The sequence below is a fragment of the Columba livia genome, chromosome 2, assembly GCF_036013475.1.
Source record: "Columba livia isolate bColLiv1 breed racing homer chromosome 2, bColLiv1.pat.W.v2, whole genome shotgun sequence".
NCBI classification, from domain to species: Eukaryota; Metazoa; Chordata; class Aves; order Columbiformes; family Columbidae; genus Columba; species Columba livia.
The window spans coordinates 88,190,822-88,210,212 of NC_088603.1; positions in this window are offsets into that span (position 1 = coordinate 88,190,822).

Here is a 19,391-nt window from a genome sequence, read left to right on the forward strand (position 1 = left end):
CAATGTCTGACCCACTGGGATTCTCTATTTTAATCCAGTTGTCACCTTCCTCCTCAAGGGTATCATTCCATCAGCGAAGATACAGATTAACATAAAAATAGCTTGAAATTAAACACTTCAGGTCATTTCACTGTGGGAAACTGCAGCGGGTCTGTGGAATCCTTGACAGAAAATATGAGAGTAGAGATCAGCCTTGAGATATTAAGATTTACCCTTGAGAAGGGTGGGAGTAAAGGAGTATCCGGAGAGAGGAGAGATGTACCCGTGGGAGAGAAGGGGATAGAAGAATAACATGGATGATAGAAAAATTAACCAATGAGATGTTAGTGCTGTAACTTGTAACCAGTAGTGAAAAGACACATGAACTGGTAGAATTGTATAAAAATGCACTTGTAGCAATAAATGGCATCTACTACTTTCATCCTGGAAGAACTTGGTCTATGTCGTTTGTCCGTCTCAACCACGACATTTCACCAAGCCAAGAGGAAGTAGTTCAATTTGAAGAATTTTTGAAAAGCTTTGAAATGAAGTTGCCAACATTTTTTGCCTTACACTTTTCAGAAATTCCCATTTTGGAAGGGAGAATAAATAAATATCAAGTACTTTAGATTTTCCCCCAGAAATGTGTTGTATTTGTAGAAGAAGAATCCGATCTGAAAGGTTCTCTTCCAAACCTTAGTACTTCCCAGAGCACTTTGGTAGAGCTATTGTAGAGAGCAACATACATCATCCCTTCAAGAATACAGAAATATCTGAGCAGTGGAGAAGGTATAGCTGACCTGTGAATAATGCTCTCATTCAATCCACCTCTGTAGCATCAGGTCTGGGAGGAGAAAGAGTGAGACGAATCTTAGCAAATGCTGGGAAAGCAGATATTAACACCTGTGAGCGTAATTAACTACAGAAGGTGGGAACAACAGAAAATTTTGTGCACAGAATTTGGGAACTGGGAAAACGCAATAGCTGCCTGAATAAACAGGACTCTTCCAATAGGTTCAAAGTCATTTAATGTCTGAGAAACTTGGTTAGACTTTGAAAAGGAAAAATATTTTCTGCACAAAAAAAGGATTACAGATCCATAATCCATTTGATTTTTGTTGTTTGTTTCCTGATTTAAGGCAAATCTTCTGGAGGATTGGTTGAGGATTTTTTTGTTATTATTATTTTTTTCTTTTTTCTAACTTTACTTTTTACATTTTACACCTGATCTGTAGGGCTGAGCCATCCCATCTGGAGATAACACCTACAGATAAATCGTGTCTAAATTGGCACAACAGAAAATGTAATGGAAAATTATGTAATATAGTCCCTTATTCTGCTGGAAAAGCAGATTTAGATAAGTGTTTCATAAAGTGAGTGGACTAATAGATTGATCTAAGATCAGAATGCGGCAGGCCAGCTAAGAGCCCAAAGACAATAAGAGACTTTCCCTCACATGCTGACTTTCACACTTCCATGCTTTGTGACCCAAGAACCTAGCCAAAAAATTATTATAGTAAGTGTCCACTTGCAACAGTACTGACTACAATCTCACTTTGTTCAAACATCAATGCCTGGTTTGAATTACAAGTCTGAAAATTTGCTGGTTGTTAAAAGTGCCTCCAGTATCCATATATGAAAAATCTATATATTTTTTCCTCTGTTTAATAAGGTGTCACTGTTTGGGTTTTTTTGGGAAAAAAAAAAAAAAAAAAGAAGAAAAAATAAAAACAAAATTAAAAAAAAAAAGACAGAGAAAAAAGAAAAAAGAAAGAAAAAAGAAAGAAAAAAGAAAGAAAAAAAGAAAGAAAAAAGAAAGAAAAAAGAAAAAAGAAAAGGGAGGCTTTATTTAAGTTATTTGTATTATCTTTTCAAAACTCCAATATTAGCATGTCCAAATAAATACTTGCAAAAACCTCACCATTATTACTGTAAAGAGCATCTCTGTAGATCTGCCAGCATCATTCCGGGTCATATCCAGGCTCTGGAATAATTTTCTTGAAGTTCCTCCAGCAACACATCAAGATTTTTGCTCTGTTTTGGAGCCCTCAAGGACAAAAAAAAATAATAAAGAAAAAAAATATAATGGTTTAATATATCAAACTGCCATCTAGATTAATCCAGAAACAAAACCACATAATGGGGAAATTTGTGTCCTGGCTTCAAAATAAAAGACCACCACTATTCTTTCCTGAAGCAAAATAAAAATTCGTATTCAGATATGGTTTATAAAGATTCAGGAAAAGGGCCAAAAATTGTGATCTGGCAGCTTGTGCATTTGCCTTTGTGCAGCAACAGAAGCAACCTCCTATGTCTAGTGGAGAGGGACTGGTGCCAGCAAGACTCCCAATATTTTTGCCTTTTGCAGCAAAGGAACTGGCAGCACTGCTCTATAACTGCTATGATGCACAAGTGACAGACATGGCCTGCCATACATCTTAACTTATACCCTGGGCTGCAGAATTGCTTTCTGACTGCTGCTTTTTTTCAAAAATTGTGTTTGTCTTGTGAGTCCCAGCTGTGAAGGGGCAGAATGAAGCAACAGCAGTCTCCGAGAGGATGGCAGCAACGTTACATGGGATGCAAAAGTAACACTCCCTCATACCACCTCCAAGTTCTCCAGAAGCCAAACTGAACAAATCCGGCACCCAGTTCCTCCAGCAGATTTTTCCAGTTCCCGAAGCACTCACTCCAAGTTCTCTTCATCCTACAGCTAGCAAGCAAGCCTAGCAAAGATTCCCTCCCACACACATATACATCCCACACCTGCAGCAATTCATGATACCAACCACCTACCCGATCTACTCCCCATATGTCTGCTCAGTTTTCCAAGGAAGGCAGCAACCACTTTCCTGTTCCATACATATGGGCGTGCTCTGAATCCTACCCTAACACTGCACCTCCAGGCTGAGTTAATTAAAGGCTGACACTTGGCATATATCAATCACAACGTGCCTCAATGCGTTTGAGTAAGTATCCCATGTGGAACCACACATAACTTGGTAGCTCTGTTAACAACAGAAAATAGATAGCAATATTTCCTTCCAGAGGATCTTAAAGAAAAGCTCACGACATGGGAAGAGGATTTCAGTCACTACGAATGCTGTAGGCCAGGATTTCAGATAAGTTGTTGAAAAACATTCTAAAATCTTCAGCTATAAAAAAAAGTCTTGCCAGCTCAGATACCTGAAGCTCTACTCACAGCTTTTCCTGGGGATATTGGTAGCAATACTTCTCTCTGCTTTCCATGGCCAGGTTGCTCTGCTAAAAGGACCTTGTGCCTTTGCTTCTCCTTGCCCTTTGGCTTTTCTTCAGCTTCCACAAACAGGTTGGGTAGAGAGAAGCTGGGTGCTTTCTGCCTTTGTTTCTGCTTCTGGTTCTGATGTTTAGAGACACTTTGGGGGCCTTGCAGACTGGGGAGTGGGCTTATTAAAGAGGATCCCAGAATATGCTCTTTCCAAGTGTTATCTGGGTATGATTTGACCTCACAAGGGCCACCCCTTGCTGCTGTTGCTGCTGCTGAAGTTACCCCACTTGTCAGGCTTGGAGAACAGTCTGCATATGAATTGGTGCAAAAAGGAGAAAGGGAACAAGCTATTAACTGAGCCAGGAGATGGATTATTCATGGCTTTGACAGTTTTTGGAGCTGGCCCAAAGTGCTGTCAATTGCCAGTGGTAAATAGCCAAAAAATGAAAAATGAGCTTATTTTAGGCTGTGTCAGCAGAATCAATCAGAGCAGTATCCAAAAATCTTGAAATGAATAGAGCACATTTCTGACTGATGATGTTTAAGCAGAATGTATTTTAAATGGACATAAAAAGTGTACATATCACCTTAAGTTTGTCTGCCTATGCACATATTCAACCACTATTCATAAAGGGATTGGATTTTCAAGCACGTCTGTTTTTTATTAATTGCTTCTTTTCCAATTAGAAATTCTTAGGTTGATTTTACTGTGAAGCTTTTTGGCATGCTTATGTTTAATACTCAGGACAAACAAAGATTTTTTATGATATGCAACATAAATCTGTTATGCTGCATGGCACTATGGAGAGACATGGCAAGGGGTATTAACTGATGTTAGCTTTGCCACAGACCTAAGGTCAAAACACACTTTTCACCTTCATTATTGCATCTGTGAGGCACTTTAATAATTGCTGTTAAACGGTTTATTTCAGAAAAACAGAGGTGGAGCCCTTATAAACTTCTGTGGAGGTCCACATAAGAGACATAAAGTATTATAGACAGAAAATGATGGAGAGCTGTGAATATTTGGGTCATGCTTTTTTTTTCAGGGTTATGAGATGTATCTTTTTAACTTCTAAGTAAAATGAGGGCATTGGTGACAGTACAGATTCACATTTCTTAGGTTTACTCTTGTGAAAGAAACTGATAATAGTGATAATTCTGAACATTTAAGGAAATATTATTCCTCAATTCTTTGTTCAGGTCTTGGAGAAGCACACAGAATACAGCACAGATAGAATGGGATCTGTGTTAATACATAGTACATGCTAAATAACTCCTGTAAAGAATGAGACTTTTAATATTTGTTTAACACATTTGGTGAAAAATTTTCACAAATTTCAAGTTGGACTTATTTAATTTCTTTCAGATTTTTTTTGTCTCTTTCTGCTTAATAACTCATAGTACAGACAGTATCACAATGTTTATTTTCATGCCTTCCAATTTTAGGGCTTGCCTTTGAGGTGGAAACATAATTCAAACATCTCATTAATTTTTTGCAAGCCTTAATTGAACTTTAAAAAAGCTTAACTGCATTTCCTTCAATACTTATCTTCTCTCTATCTTTCCAATAATCTTGAATTACTTTTTCCTTTAATTCATTATAAATCATTCAGTTAGTAACTTCTTTTTACTTCTTAGCTTGAGGATTATTTAGATAAAATTCGATGGTCGGTAATGGAAGGCCTAATCCTCCAAAATTATTCTTGCATGTGTATTACTTACACAGTGAGTAAATTTATGTCATAGCTGGTTTCTTACTAAGTTTTAGAAGCTCACATAGAAGAACTGAACCATGTTCAGTTAATTGACTTCCTGCTCACTGTATGGCATATTGTTTCTTATACTGATTTCTATAGCCCTTAGCACAAATATGTGCTAACATACAGTATATAAATATATAATTAGACTGCTTTCTCCTTTTACTTGCAGCTATATTAATAAGCATATAATTAAATTATTGTAGTAAAAAAAATTAGGTGCTTACAAGTCCTATGCTAATAAGAATTTTGAAACTTGTATGGGATTTCACATCTAAATGAATGCCAGTAATTAGCTTCATATTCTAGCCTCAGTTTATTATAAAAATCCAATGAGCTTCCGTGGGAACGTTAGACATAGGACTGAAGCTGACCACAGTACTTGACAGATTAGTTACTCATTAATTATGCATAGACTGTTCCTGTGAAACTAGGTTTTCATCCTAGGACAAAGTTTGGTCTTTTGTATGGTTTGTGAGTCTGTTTGGGGCAACCCACTCTAGCACCGCAGCGCCCAGAGCAGCCCTCAGCCTGGGATTCTCCTCAGCTCTCTCCTCTGCCCAACTGTGAGACAAGGGCAGCTTGATGGTGAGGTCACGCAGCTCCAGCTGGGCCCGGGACTTTATGCTGTCCCGTCAGCTTCCCTTTCATGCTCCCTCCCTCCTTTGCTGCAGAACCTGAGGGAATGTCAGATGTGCCAGGGGAGGTTTAGGTTGGACCTTAGGAGAAGGTTCTTTCCCCAGAGGGTGGTGGAGCACTGGAACAGGCTCCCCAGGGAGGTGTCACGGCCCCAACCCTGACAGTGTTCAAGAAGAAACTGGACAACACCCTCAGACACATGGTGTGAACTGTGGGGTTGTGCTTTGCAGGGACAGGAATTGGACTCGATGATGCTTGTTGGTCCCTTCCAACTCAGGATGTTCTATGATTCTATGATTCAACTATTTTTGCTCGTCCCTCTGTCCCTGCCCTCCATGTCGGGGAGGGTTGGGGTGCTCTCATTCGTCTCCTGGTCCATCCAGCATCCTCTCTTTCCTCACCACGCGAAGGGTGTGTTTGCTTCAGCAGGTGCTTTTCTCTCTTTTCCTCACCTCCCCTCTATTTTTTTACTTTGTGCTTGGGGGCCAGTCATACAGGGCCAACAGGGCACAGAGCTGAGGCTGTGACTGAGCTCAAAAGTGTCACAAGGTCCATGGAAACACAAATTGATCTACAACGAGTTGTGAAGAGTCATGAAGCTCTGGCTGTGCTAAACTCACAAGATGATTTATCATGTAGTGTCCAGACACATTTAAACAGAGGAACATTGTAAAATTAGCAAGAAGCACCCTCTGCTCCCTTCCTAATGGCTAATATTATACATATAATAGGCTTTTGATACACTATATCATGTTTAATAATGATAATATTTCTACAGTCTGCTTCTTTGAATTATTTTAAAAGGCTTTTGCAATCAGTGATTATGTCTTAGGAATCTCTTGTGAGCATCACCTTCAATTCATGGCTGAGGAAATTTAAATTATTTAGAAGAAAACAGTATTTTTAATTTCTCTAATTTTAAAAGTGAGTGAAAACAAAATTCTCCTTTAAATGAATGGCACAAAGACACGTGTACCGTTAGTGGACAAACACTATGGAAACTAAAGGTATTATAGCGTATCTGAGATGATTCATTTTAAATATAACCTAGTATTTGGACGATGAGCATAAGGAAGTCTAATAAAATGCTACATAGTTGTACAGATATTGTTAGATATGTAAACAATTAATGAACAAATAATTTTTATTAGAATATGTCATTGCATTGTGGCACATGGCGAATAACCAAATAATTCAAAAAGAATTGAACTACATGCACCACATTGTCTCAAGATAAAATCAAATCTCCATCTTTTCCAAAGCAAATTACTGCAGAAAAGTGTTACAGGGACTATCTTGGTCAGAGCAGTAACGTATGGTGACATTCTTCACTGCTGCAGAAAATCAGTACAATTTCATTACCCTGACTTCCTGCAGGGCAGCTTGATGCACTTACATTAAAGTCTTCATCTCTTACCTGTTTCTTAAAATGCTTGCTGTTTATGTCATTAGGGTTCTACTCTAATTTTAGGAACAAAGACCCCTCTAGCTTTATAAAACATCTCCTTTTAGAATTGGCTTCCTGTATTTTTATCTTGTATTTAAAAAATAAACTAACCCTGAAATAAAAATGTTATTTGGCTTAACAACTTATGCAATGTGTTGCATACGCTATAACATCTTTGCTTACAAATTATTTTTTTCTCTCAGTTTGTTGCAATCTTAGACATAAACTGTTTTGTTCTGCTGCTTGTTTTGCTGTTTTGTTAGGGCTATCATGTGAGGAACATTTAGAGAAGGATGATAATGAAATCACACCATTAGCTCAGAGTTGCAGCAATGTAAACTGAGATAGGAAGCAAAAATGAGAATCAATGCGGAAGGCTGGAGGAAGGACAGGGCTCCTTAACCTGGCTCTACAGATAAGAGAAATAGTCTCAAGCTAATCTTCTAAATCACTAGCGTTGCAGTTGTTCATACTACACAAGACTAATGACTATTATTTACAGGCAGTGGAGATGTGCTAATAGAAAAATACCTTTTCCATCATTTAGTAACCTATTTTTAGAAGATCTTCAAGATGTCTTTCTCTGAAAGTGTTTTAGCTAGATCTCTGTTTCAAAATAATGGTATATCATCATATTCTAACTTCCATTTGTGTGTGTGTGTCAGATTTATTGCTCACGTCAATGTCAAATTGAAAACAGTGGGGACTAGACTCCTCTGTAGAAAAAGTATTTTATAGGACACAGCAGTGTGAAGTTCCACACGCTGCTCTGCATTATAATTCAGTTCTTAACAGGAAAGGCCACTTCTAAAAGTAAAATGTAGTTCAATTTTCACACAGTTTTCCCTCTTTGGCCTGCTGACAACTTCACCAGTTAGCAGAACTGAAAGCACTTATTTTAACAAGAGTTGCCCGAGGGTTCAAATTCCTTCCCCTTGCACAAAATATAACAGTAGCAGTGATACCCATCCAGAATGTGATCAGATGAATTTCCTGACTATATTTTAGAAGTTACAGAACTTGTGGTGTTTTGAAAGGGAAAGATAGGGAGTGTAGCTGTAATGTTTTATATGTTCACTCACATCTTTGAACTTAATTTAAGGCTGCTTTTCAACTAACTAATAAACAGCTGTCAAAGTCAGTAAGTCTACTTCTTCATGGAGGAGAAACCAGTAATATGAAGTCTAGTTCTTTTCTAAGCATAACTTGTTCTGTTTATACACGTAAGAAGAGTCTTAGCAAATGCTTTTTCCAGCTATTCCCTGTACGCCTCAGGAAAGCTGCATCTCATGTATTTCAGAATAGTAGCGTACATGGAGATCTAATTATCTGACACGGTAAATAATCAACAATAGCCCAAAAAGGTTGCCCAGTATGCAGATTTATGCTTATGACCAGCTTTTGCTTTGTAAAAATTTTGCTTGAGATGAAAGGAACTGTGAGTGTCTACAGCTGTTACCTTCCAACCCAGCCAGAACAATAACTCCAGTGGCTACAGGAGTCAGCAGGATGCCTGTTAAACCCTTTCTCCATGTAAAAGTCCCATTCCTGTTTATGACATGGCTGACTGGAGGTGTTGCGGAGCAGCATGACAAGTTTCTGACCCACACCCAGGCTGGACTGGAGACATAAATCAGCCCCATCATTGTTACCACTGAGTGTAAACAAGCGTCTGTCCTCACCTGCCAGGAACTATTGCACACAACCATAATAATACAACTGAAGAACAAGTAAGCCCAGCATGATATCAACAGGCCAAATAACCTTTAATAATACTGAATATTGAAGAGAATCTGCTGTGATATCTAAGTCTCTTTTCGTAGGAATACTGTTTTATCAGCAGTGATGAAGACCATGTTTGACACAGTCATGATTTCTCCCTCTGGTCTCATGACAGCTCATGCTACTGGTCCACATGCTCAAATACATTCAGAAACTTGAAGATACACACAAACACTTCTTCTTTTTTCCCCAAAGGCATTCATTTGGATGACACTGTTGTTTTTCTTCTTGCCTAGTTTGTCTCTTTTAGATGCAGTATGTTCCAGGAACTTGTGAACATTATTCTGCTTCAGGCTATACTTCTGGTAAAAGTCACATACCCTTAACTCAAAGAATTTATTCTCTTGCTCTTGTATAATATGATTTACTTCGCTGTTGCGTAGAAGCTGGGATGGAAGCAGACTCTACAATAGCCACAAGCATTTTGATACTGTGAATCCTCTAGTTATAACGCGAAAAGGGATGCTTTGAGTTCTGCCCTTGACGTGTGGCACCCGTCTTACTTCCTTACATAAGCAGAGCAGGCAGAAACGAGCTAAAATGCTGGGAAATAGTAAAATGCATGACCTTAAAAAAATAAAAGAAAAAAATAGAGCAGTGAAATGAAAAACAAATAAAACACTCTGTGCACCACAATTAAAGAAACCTGGGATTACAAGATTTTTAAGCTATTAAAACCACAAGAAAAAGTTTAATTTTCTTTTCACATTTGAAGTGTCAATTTTGTGATCTTTTTTCACATGTGGAGGTTTACTCTGTCATTGTTATATGGATTATCCTGAAGCCTCTAGCCAATTGAGTAATCTTTGCTTTTTCATGTGAGCATCACCTTCGGAAGAATCAGTGGCCTTCATGCTGTTCAAACATTGGTCCTCAGCTGAAAAAAGAAGATAATGTGAGAGGGACTTGTCATACCATGTAGATTTATATCCAAACGAAGTGTTACACGCATTACGTACATTATTCACAATGGTGTTACTGAGCCTATACCAAAGGCTTTATTTAATACCTAATCAATGGAGGCTCATCTAAGGAAGAATGAAATACAGTTAGCTACAGATGACCACCTGTTACACAGAATAGTCTTTTTTAATTAACGAATAAAACATCCCTCTTTTTAATTATTGTTTTTTAATGAACAATAGCTAAAATGGATAGTTTGTCTTCATTTCAGGTTGCTAAGTTTTCAGGAATAATTAATCTGACTAAGTGTAGTGTATCACATAGTAGTTCCAGGCTGTGATTCATCTAAAATACAGCAAGCCTGATGTAATTCTTGGTGCTCTGACTAGTTCTAGACCATGTGCCAAGTTGATTTTTCGTTTTTTCTGTTGTTACCATCTTGGCTTCTGCTGGGGATAAAAGCAGTGTGTCAGGTATAGGCTCCTTAGCGGACTCTTCTTCAGGATGGAAAATTATGAACCTACTGTCTCATGAGTCCTCCTATTACAAGGGTGTTTTCTAATTCAGCATATTTTCCTAATAACAAGATGGGTGCCTTTTTTTTTGTTTGTGTTTTTTGTTTGGTTGTTGTTGGTGGGGTGTTTGGTTGTGGTGTTGTTTCATTTTAGAGCATTACAAATGCCATTTGCAGAAGCACAAAAGGGGTGTGCAGACTTTACTTTGGATATGGTGATTTCTGTATGCCTTGTAGGAAGTCATTGAGCTTAATCACTTTCTCTATAAGTTTTTAAGGCCTCTTATGGTGTAAACAGGTGAAGAGGATACCTGTCCCAGGGGAGATAAATTACAGCTACATGCAGGCATCTTCTCTGGGGAATGTGGATGATGACACTTAGAAGAATTACAGCTTGAATAAGCATAATGTGAATGCATGGTGTGACATGAAGCCTCTTATTTTCTCCTTACACATTTGTTTTATGGTAACAATGAGATGTGTTTTCTTTTATTACTCCTTTTTTCATGTGTTCAGAGCTTGCGAGTGTTTCTTTCATATCTGTAATGTTTTTAAAACATTTATCTAGCCCCCTAAACCAGATTTGCTTTAAGGAGAATGTCTATTTTGATTTGCAGCTTTTTTTTTCTCATAAAGTAATAAAGAAATATTTCCAAGTGTAAATGAAATCATAGCAATATAGAGTTATCTAATTGGTACTAAAAAAGAAAAAAAAAATTATATATGACCTGTCCCTCTTCATCCCTTCAAGAACTTGTTAGGACACTCAAGAATTAACAGTTCAAGACAGATTTTTAAATTACGAAACTTGTAGGTCTGCTTCCACATTAATTGACATACTTACTGCACCTAAACACTGTTCTCAAATGGAGTACAGTAAAGGAATACTATTTTCCTGAAAGTTTCCCTCATCATTTATTCTAGCCTCTCCTGATTTGAAGTTCTGTTATTACTGGTTAAGTGGTGTGGCAAACAAGTTGCCTTTCACTGTCGTTTTGTGCAGCCCTCCAGTTCTTACTGATGTGGGAGTGAAGATATTTGGTTGCTCTACCAGCTTTTTAGGCTGGGTCCACAAACCATTGTGAAGATGCAAGCTTTGCACTAAGACGTTTTGCCATCTCTGCTGCTGGACTTTTCTGTAAATCAGATGACATTCTCTGAACTTGACAGTGTCAACTGACAGGATGAGGGAGAATGAGCTCCTGGGTTGCTTTTGGTGTTTGTATGGCACCATAACAGGCTGTTTAGCTGAGGGCTATTAAAATACACCTGCCAGTATGATTATGTGATGTGTGACACTTGCACAACTGAGCTGCAGGCAGCAATGTACTACATGGCTTGTGCTACTAGGCTCCTTAAGCAAACCATGGTATCCGAAGGCAATCATGCTTAGAATTACCCTTGTTATGTTTATTTCTCTGGTCTTCAGCTATTGTTGAGTATGTTAACACTCAAAATCGATTTATATAACAAGTTTAATAAACTAAAAAAAAAAAAAAAGTGTTGTTTTATTTTGTTTTTTTCTCCATATAATGTCTAGGGCAATATTGTTACCCAGAGGGAAGTAGGTGTTTGTAACAAACTAAGAAAGCCAGCTGTGATTGCTCAGTGCTTTAACCAAATCCACATTTTATTCTTCCTGAATACACCTTTTATTTTTCCTGTGCCAAAACTTTGTAAGTTGGAATGTTAAAAACTTTATGAAGCATACTTCCAGTAACATATAGGTATGCTTTCAGTGACAATATAAGAACTAAATATATGTTTCAAGTTCTAAGAAGGAAATGTTAATTATATCACGTTACATTTTCTTTATTCGTGTCAGATAGAACAACAAACCAAAATGTCTACAGATCATCTTTGTGCAAGATTTGTGTTACTCCTGGATACTTTGTATGTTTGGCAGGTCTGCCAACACATTTGAATTTTGTCAGAAAAAAAGCTTCTCTTTGGATTTCAGATTTCAGGCAGACTAGGTGGACTGGATCTAGAATTGGATACTTACTAATAGGATTTCTCCTGTCATTTAAAGGGTTATAAAGTTCTGGAAGAAGTTCAAAATTGAATGAAAAGTGTCAACAGCTAGAGAGTCAAAAAAAACGCCACAACTATCACACGCACCCCCCTACCCAAACAAGTAAACAAATAAACAAACAAAGAAAAAACCCACATCACTTAAATCTAGTTATTATAGAAACACCTCCAAGGGCCTTATAACAAGCAGGATGAGTATTAAATCTTTTAAATTTAGGTCTAAAACAACATAATTGCAGAAGATTCACTGTTCCAATTTCTGTCCAGATCCTGTACGATGAACTAACAGAAATAGTAAATAACATTTGGAGCAAATCTAATGTGTCCGATGATGAAATTAACTATTTTTTTCAGAGAAGTGATGTAGGTTATTCCAGTCCACTAAGACAACAATTACATGGGTTGTTTACTTTCATAGACAACAATGAGTTTTCCACAGAGACTTGAAACTACATTTAACTACATTTAACAAATATTTCAGCTACATTTTCACTTGATTCAGCTCCTGTGCAGGGTTAAAATGCCACTCCTCTATTTTACCAATCCAACAGTCTCTACATCTGTTACTTTAACAAACTTAAATTTGGCATGTTCGCCCTCTCTTCCAAGTTTTCTTCATGAGTCACCAATATCAAAATAAGCCTTTTAAGGTTTTTGGTGAAAGTGCCTTTGTCCTTTGAGGTGTCATAATGTCAAGTCTCAACTGAGACACAAAGCTTTGCCTGTGGTCCTTAACAGGATTAACTCTGATGACTCTTCTTGCACACAAAGTGTATTTACTTACTTACCATCCTTTGGGTGCCTGATTGCAGCATGGTGCAGTCCTACAGTAATTTCACTAGATGCTAATTCCAGAACTTTATTGACTCAAAACGTGACTAACTCTGGACATTTTATTAATCAAATTAGTTATTATGGCATGATAGTGCCACAATCATTATACTGCAATATACCTAGTAGCTGGTTTTTAATCCTTAAAGTCCATATGATCTGCAGCCATGTTGAATTTTCAAGGTGTTAGAGAGCAGAAAAATTGCGAAGCTTCTCATTTACCACGGCTTGAACTGCAATGAAAACTCAAATCTGTGACAATAAAAATGGGTAAAAGGACAATTAGATGGACAGTAGACCCACAAAGCAGTGGGAATGAAATTATTAACATCATTCTTAAAACAATTCATTATTTGATTATTTAGGCTCATATCCAAATCCGATGAGGTCCAATTTCAGTCTGAGTGAGCTACGCTTACCCATTCTTTTTCACATTCCCTTCCTGTCTCCCAGGCCCCACATCAGTCTCCTGCCCTCGGGGAGCTTGGGTCTCTGTGTCTGGGCCTGAAGTTTTTTGCAATCACTACAGAAGCTATTTGGAAACTGCAAATAGTTTAGAAACATAAAATAAAAAATAAATAAAAAAGAGAAAGTACTTTCAGAAAAGTAGGTGTTTTTTAAAAAGTTGTGAAGGTCACTCAAGTAGGAAAAGTCTAGTTGAGCTGGTGAAGTTAAGAAAAAAGGTAATACATTTGGGGTGGTGTTACTGTAAATGAACCTTACATAGTTTGAGAAGCTTTCTTTTTATCCTTTTGCTCCATTTTTCAAACATTAAGAGTATTATAAAATTCAGTACAGCAACTTGATGATGTGTGCTGTTTTGAAACACATTATGTTACCTCATTTTTCTAAGGGCCCAATACAATTTGATCTGGATACTTCCTATTAGGTGTAAGTTAAGCCTACTGTTTTTCTTGTATTCTGAAGTGAGAGAAAAGGATAAATATACAATAAAGCAAACCTAGATTGTTAGGTTATCTGATAAAAGCTCATCTGCACTCCTATAGAGGAGCACAGAAAGACAATAGTGGAGGAGCCCAAGTAATCCCCTGCCCTGGGTACTGCCAGGGCCACCACAGGAGCTCTGAGCCCATCAGAGACCCATGTCCACAAGCCCTGAGGAGGACAGGGACAGGTGGGAATCAAAATTAAGGACTTCAAAGAATGAACACCCTGTTTGGGCTCCTCCCAGGGCTGTACCAGGAGAGCTTCCACCCCAGGCTCCAGGTGTGACACCCATTCCTGTGAGCCATGGGAGTCAGCTCTGCAACTCACCTTTTGGGTTGAGGGTAGTTGCTGCCTAGAGGTGTGGAAAACATTACAGGATGCAGGGGAAGAATGTTTTGCGATTGCAAATGAACTATTATGGGATGTTTAGGCGAGGAACAAAAGGTAGGAGGTGTTCAGATGATTTTAAGAGGAACAAGTGTGGGAAAATGGAGAGGGAAGGGGATTAAAAATGGCTGGGGAGTCTCTATGCTGTCTAGATGTGTGTGTGTGAGTGGGTGTGTGAGCAAAGCCATGGGGGTCAGACCATGGGTGTGAGGATCCACATGTCCATGGTGCTGGTGACTGGAATGAATGTGGGCGTGCATGTGATGGCCAGCAAAAGTCAACCCAGACAAGCTGATGAGCAGGTGAAATGGCCTGGAAACAAGAGGTGAGGGTGTCTCTAAGGGCAGCTCTGGTTGTGAGAGCTGCAGGAAAACAACCGAGGTAAGCACTGACTCCTGCTTGGACCTGCAGATCACACCTTCTCTGCAGTAGCACTAAGGCTGAGATGGTTCTTTTGAGTTGCTCATCTTGCATTCTATTGATTAACATTTTCAAAGGTTATAAAAATGCTAGAAAACAAGATACCGCAGTGAAAAAAGGGTTACTCAAAAGTCATAAAAGTCCAAATCTATGAAACATGTATAATCATAAGCAATGAATCACATTATTGTTACAGAAAAAACATACCAGACAAACCCAATTCCTACACAGAATGAAGTTGCAGGAACTTGGTTATTTTTTAAACAACTTTTTCTCCCAACTCTATGCACATCTAGCAGAGAGATGGCAAAATTCTGGGTTTTTTTTTTGTGCTACCTGACTTGTCTAACTCTGTTCTGTCACTTTGTATCCCACGCTTATCAGGAAATGACAGATTTTTTCACAGGCATACACAGGCCAAGAAAAACAACAACCACTAAAACAGAGGAAGAGGGAAGATTTATAAGATTGCTCCAAAAGTATTATTTAAAAGATTCTTTTCCTGTCATGAACCAAATTTGTTCAGCGACAATATGAACCAAGGCGCAATGTCAAAAATCAAACAATTATTCACGTGTATAGGACCGATATATCTCTGAATAGAACAGTCATTTAATATCTTCTCTGTACAATACTGAAATAAAAAGTACATCTAGTCCAACCATTCTCTAAATTTTTCCTCCCATTCTAAAACCATAAGGACAGTCTGGTCATGCAAGGTTGGATAAAACATGGTGGATTACTTGGATTTTAAATAAGAAATGGTGTGAAAAATCTTCCCTGTTTTTTCTAGTAAAACAGGCAAAGACAGAAACAAGTTGGCTTGGAGTTTTTTGAAGAAAAAACCACATATTTTAGTCTACAAATATGAATATGTACTGTACTGTTTAGTGTGATAGACAAAGTAAATATCCACAACTGTTAATGAAAAACATCAGATCTACCCTTTCATTTTTTAATTTTTTTCTCATAAAAATAAACAACATAGCAGTAATAAAACAAACTGGTAATTATTAGGGCAACTAACAGTAAATAGAAGTATATATTTATGAGGAATGGCTACCTATTTCATTATTTAAGGCTATGTTGTGGTTTAAGCCCAGCCAGCAACTAAGCCCCACACAGCCACTCACTCACTTTCCCCAGTTGCATGGGGCAGAGAATCAGAAGAGTAAAAGTGAGAAAACTCCTGCATTGATATTAAGACAGTTTAAAAAGTAAAGCAAAAGCCATACACACAAGCAAAGCAAAATAAGGTATTAATTCACTACTTCCTATCAGGTGTTCAGCAAGGCTCCGTCAGGCGTAACCATTTCTTGAGAAGGCAAACATCATCACTCCAAGTGTACCCTTTTTCCTTCTTCTTCCCACAGCTTTATATGCTGACCATGACATCATATGGTGTGGAATATCCCTTTGGTCAGTTGGGGTCAGCTATCCCAGCTGTGTCCCCTCCCAGTTTCTTGTGCAGCCCCAGTCTACTTGCTGGTGAGATGGTGTGAGAGGCAGAAAAGGCCTTGACTCTGTGTAAGAACTGCTCAATTATAACTAAAACATCCCTCTGTTATCAACACTGTTTTCAGCACAAATCCAAAATGTAGTCCCATATTAGCTACTGTGAAGAAACTGAACTCTCCCAGCCAAAACCAGCACAGGCTATTAAATAAATTCTTAATATCTCCTTCACAAAGGCGGCACGCCCTGCAGAATTTGGAGGGAAGAACGAAAGATCCTTGACATCTTTCCCACCTGCACCCTTGCTCCCATTTACACTGTCTGGGCTGTGGAACTCCTAAGCATTTTTTCAGCACATAGTTTGAACAAACAGTATCAACTAAACCCATATTTCTTCTCTTTCCCCACAGAAACCTAAAAATGACCTTCCTTGCTTTGTGTCTGGCAACCGAATGGAGTATACTTGTCTACGTATCCCGAAGTTTTCTATCAGATTTGGCTGGACAAAATACTGAGAATATGAAGCTATAAATTAATGTAGATATCTATCCAGTACCTATGTATGGTGGTCAATGGATGATTACAGTTGAAATAAAAGCATCATACCACATGTTTAGGATCAGTCTTCACTTATGTGTCTTCCTTCGATCTTTTTTAGATAAAAAGAGCAGTCCTGCACTTTTCATTGTAGAAATAATTTCCTAGCCACTGCCCCTAAAGTTGTAACATTTCACAAACACAGGTGTTTTTGTTTGTACTAGTTTGCCACATATCTAGCTCCTAAACAGAACTGCAATGCATCAGACAATAATCTTAATTCACTAGAAGTAAATACAATTTTTTGTCCTTTAGAGGCTTTTAAATGAAATTCTGACAGTGAAAGACATTTTTCAAAAGCTGTGATCTCATATTAAATTTCATAATTTAGATGACAAATAATTTTGGGGTGCTGAATCACATTATTAATAATACACAGAAACATATCACAAAAATCTTACTTCTTATTGTGTAAATATATACAGAATAAATATGGAGGAACTATCACAGAAATTCTTGATAATTTAAAAAAAATGTATCTGCCAGTGCAATGCATCTAATAAAGATATACAGAACATTCTGAACTAGAAATAAAAAAATCCCAAGATGATTAAATTCATCCCTCTGGAAGTGTAGCATGTGCTATATTTCACTTAAGTCAACAAAGTGGCATTTCTGAAAAGATAAATGAAGCTACGATTCCTAACGCATATCAACAAGGTTTGATATAGGTTTAGACCATGCAAGTTTTTTGCAATCTGATTTTAAATGTATTACTAGAATACAATTAATAGTAGTAGTATTAAAGTAGCATTCAGGGATTTAGAGGGTTTATTTGGGTTTATCTGACTGTTAAAAAGTTACAGATAATCTGTTTGACTTTTTTTCCTGAGATGTCAAAATTACTTTGCTGCAATTTTTTTGAGTGTCCTTCCTGCAAAACACGTTGCCAGAGTCACTGGATATAGTTATATGAAGAGCTTATGGAAACCTTCCAAGAAAAATTAAAGTGATTTTTTTAAACTTCTGCTTCTATTTTTAAAATATTGGAGTAGCAACGGATTTAAGACCAAATACATTTAAGACTGAACTTTTTACAAAGAGACATTCTCTTCCCTCTCAATGTTAGCAAGCTCCTATTTGGGGACCAGGAGATTCCACACAGTAACATCATTTTTACGTCACTGTTACATCAGTGAGTATTTCCTATTTTTGACTTGACTAGATGTGAGCTCAGGAAACAGAATGAGTAATCAAAGAAGAAGAAATGTTTGCTTTGTCAGTGGTGGTAGGTAAAAGCTGGGTTTGATTTGGCATGCTGACATGTAACTCAAAGTTCAGTGAATAAAAACTATTGCAATGAGGCAGTCACCCTTACATGATAAATGATTTGCTTACGCTGCATTGCAATTTCTATGTAAAAGTTATGCTACCAGTGAGAAATGCTGCTTTGACTAGATATTCCCTTGAAGACTAAAGTTTTTCTTTTGGGAAATATGGGTTGAGTCTTAGTGACATGACAACCATGTGTGAGAATGAGCAGCACTTTCAATTAAGAGAGTTCATTTTGTAGCACACACATTTCCTGGTAATGTAACTTCACTTAAGACAGTGAAACTACACCGGCAAGGAAATCACTGCTGCATGCAAGAATTAGGTACTTACCTGACGCGATCTTCAAAAGTGTGTTTAACAGCTTTCACTGTGATTTCTAAATGACATATCTGCAATTGGATTTAGGAGCTTCATTAAGGGATCTTATTTATGCTTATAAATATCTCAAGGGTGGGTGTCAAGAAGATGGGACCAGACTCCTTTCAGTGGTGCCCAGCAACAGGATGAGGGGCAATGGGCACAGACTGAAGCACAGGAGGTTCCATGTGAACATGAGGAGAAACTTCTTTACTTTGAGGGTGCCAGAGCCCTGAACAGGCTGCCCAGAGAGGTTGTGGAGTCTCCTTCTCTGGAGGCATTCAAGACCCTCCTGGACACATTCCTGTGCGAACTGCTCTGGGTGAACCTGCTTTAGCAAGTGGGTTGGACTAGATGATCTCCAAGGGTCCCTTCCAACCCCAGCTGTTCTGTGTTTAGTTATGAAATTACTCTGCCTTATTTCTAGTTCTCTCATGGACTCTGACAAGTCTTGTGCAAATAGAATTGTCCAAATATGTATAGGATGACTGACCAAAGTTACACCAAGAGACCTTTTTTTGATTAAAGTAGGTACTAGTGAAGTCCAGGAAAACTGTGAGTGTTTAGTATCTTGAAAAATACAATCACTTTTTTTCTAGATAGCTGGCCTTTGCCATTAAAGCTTGAACATTCTAGCTTTACACGGTGTGTGTGTGTGTGTATATATATATGTATATATATATAAACTAAATAAAGTGCCCATATCAGTAAAATAAACATTATCCTTTCTTGCTGTATCTGAAAAAACTAGGCCAAGTTGATAAAAGTTGATACAAAGTTTTGAAGCTCTTCAGAAAAGTTTTTCTTAATATCAAA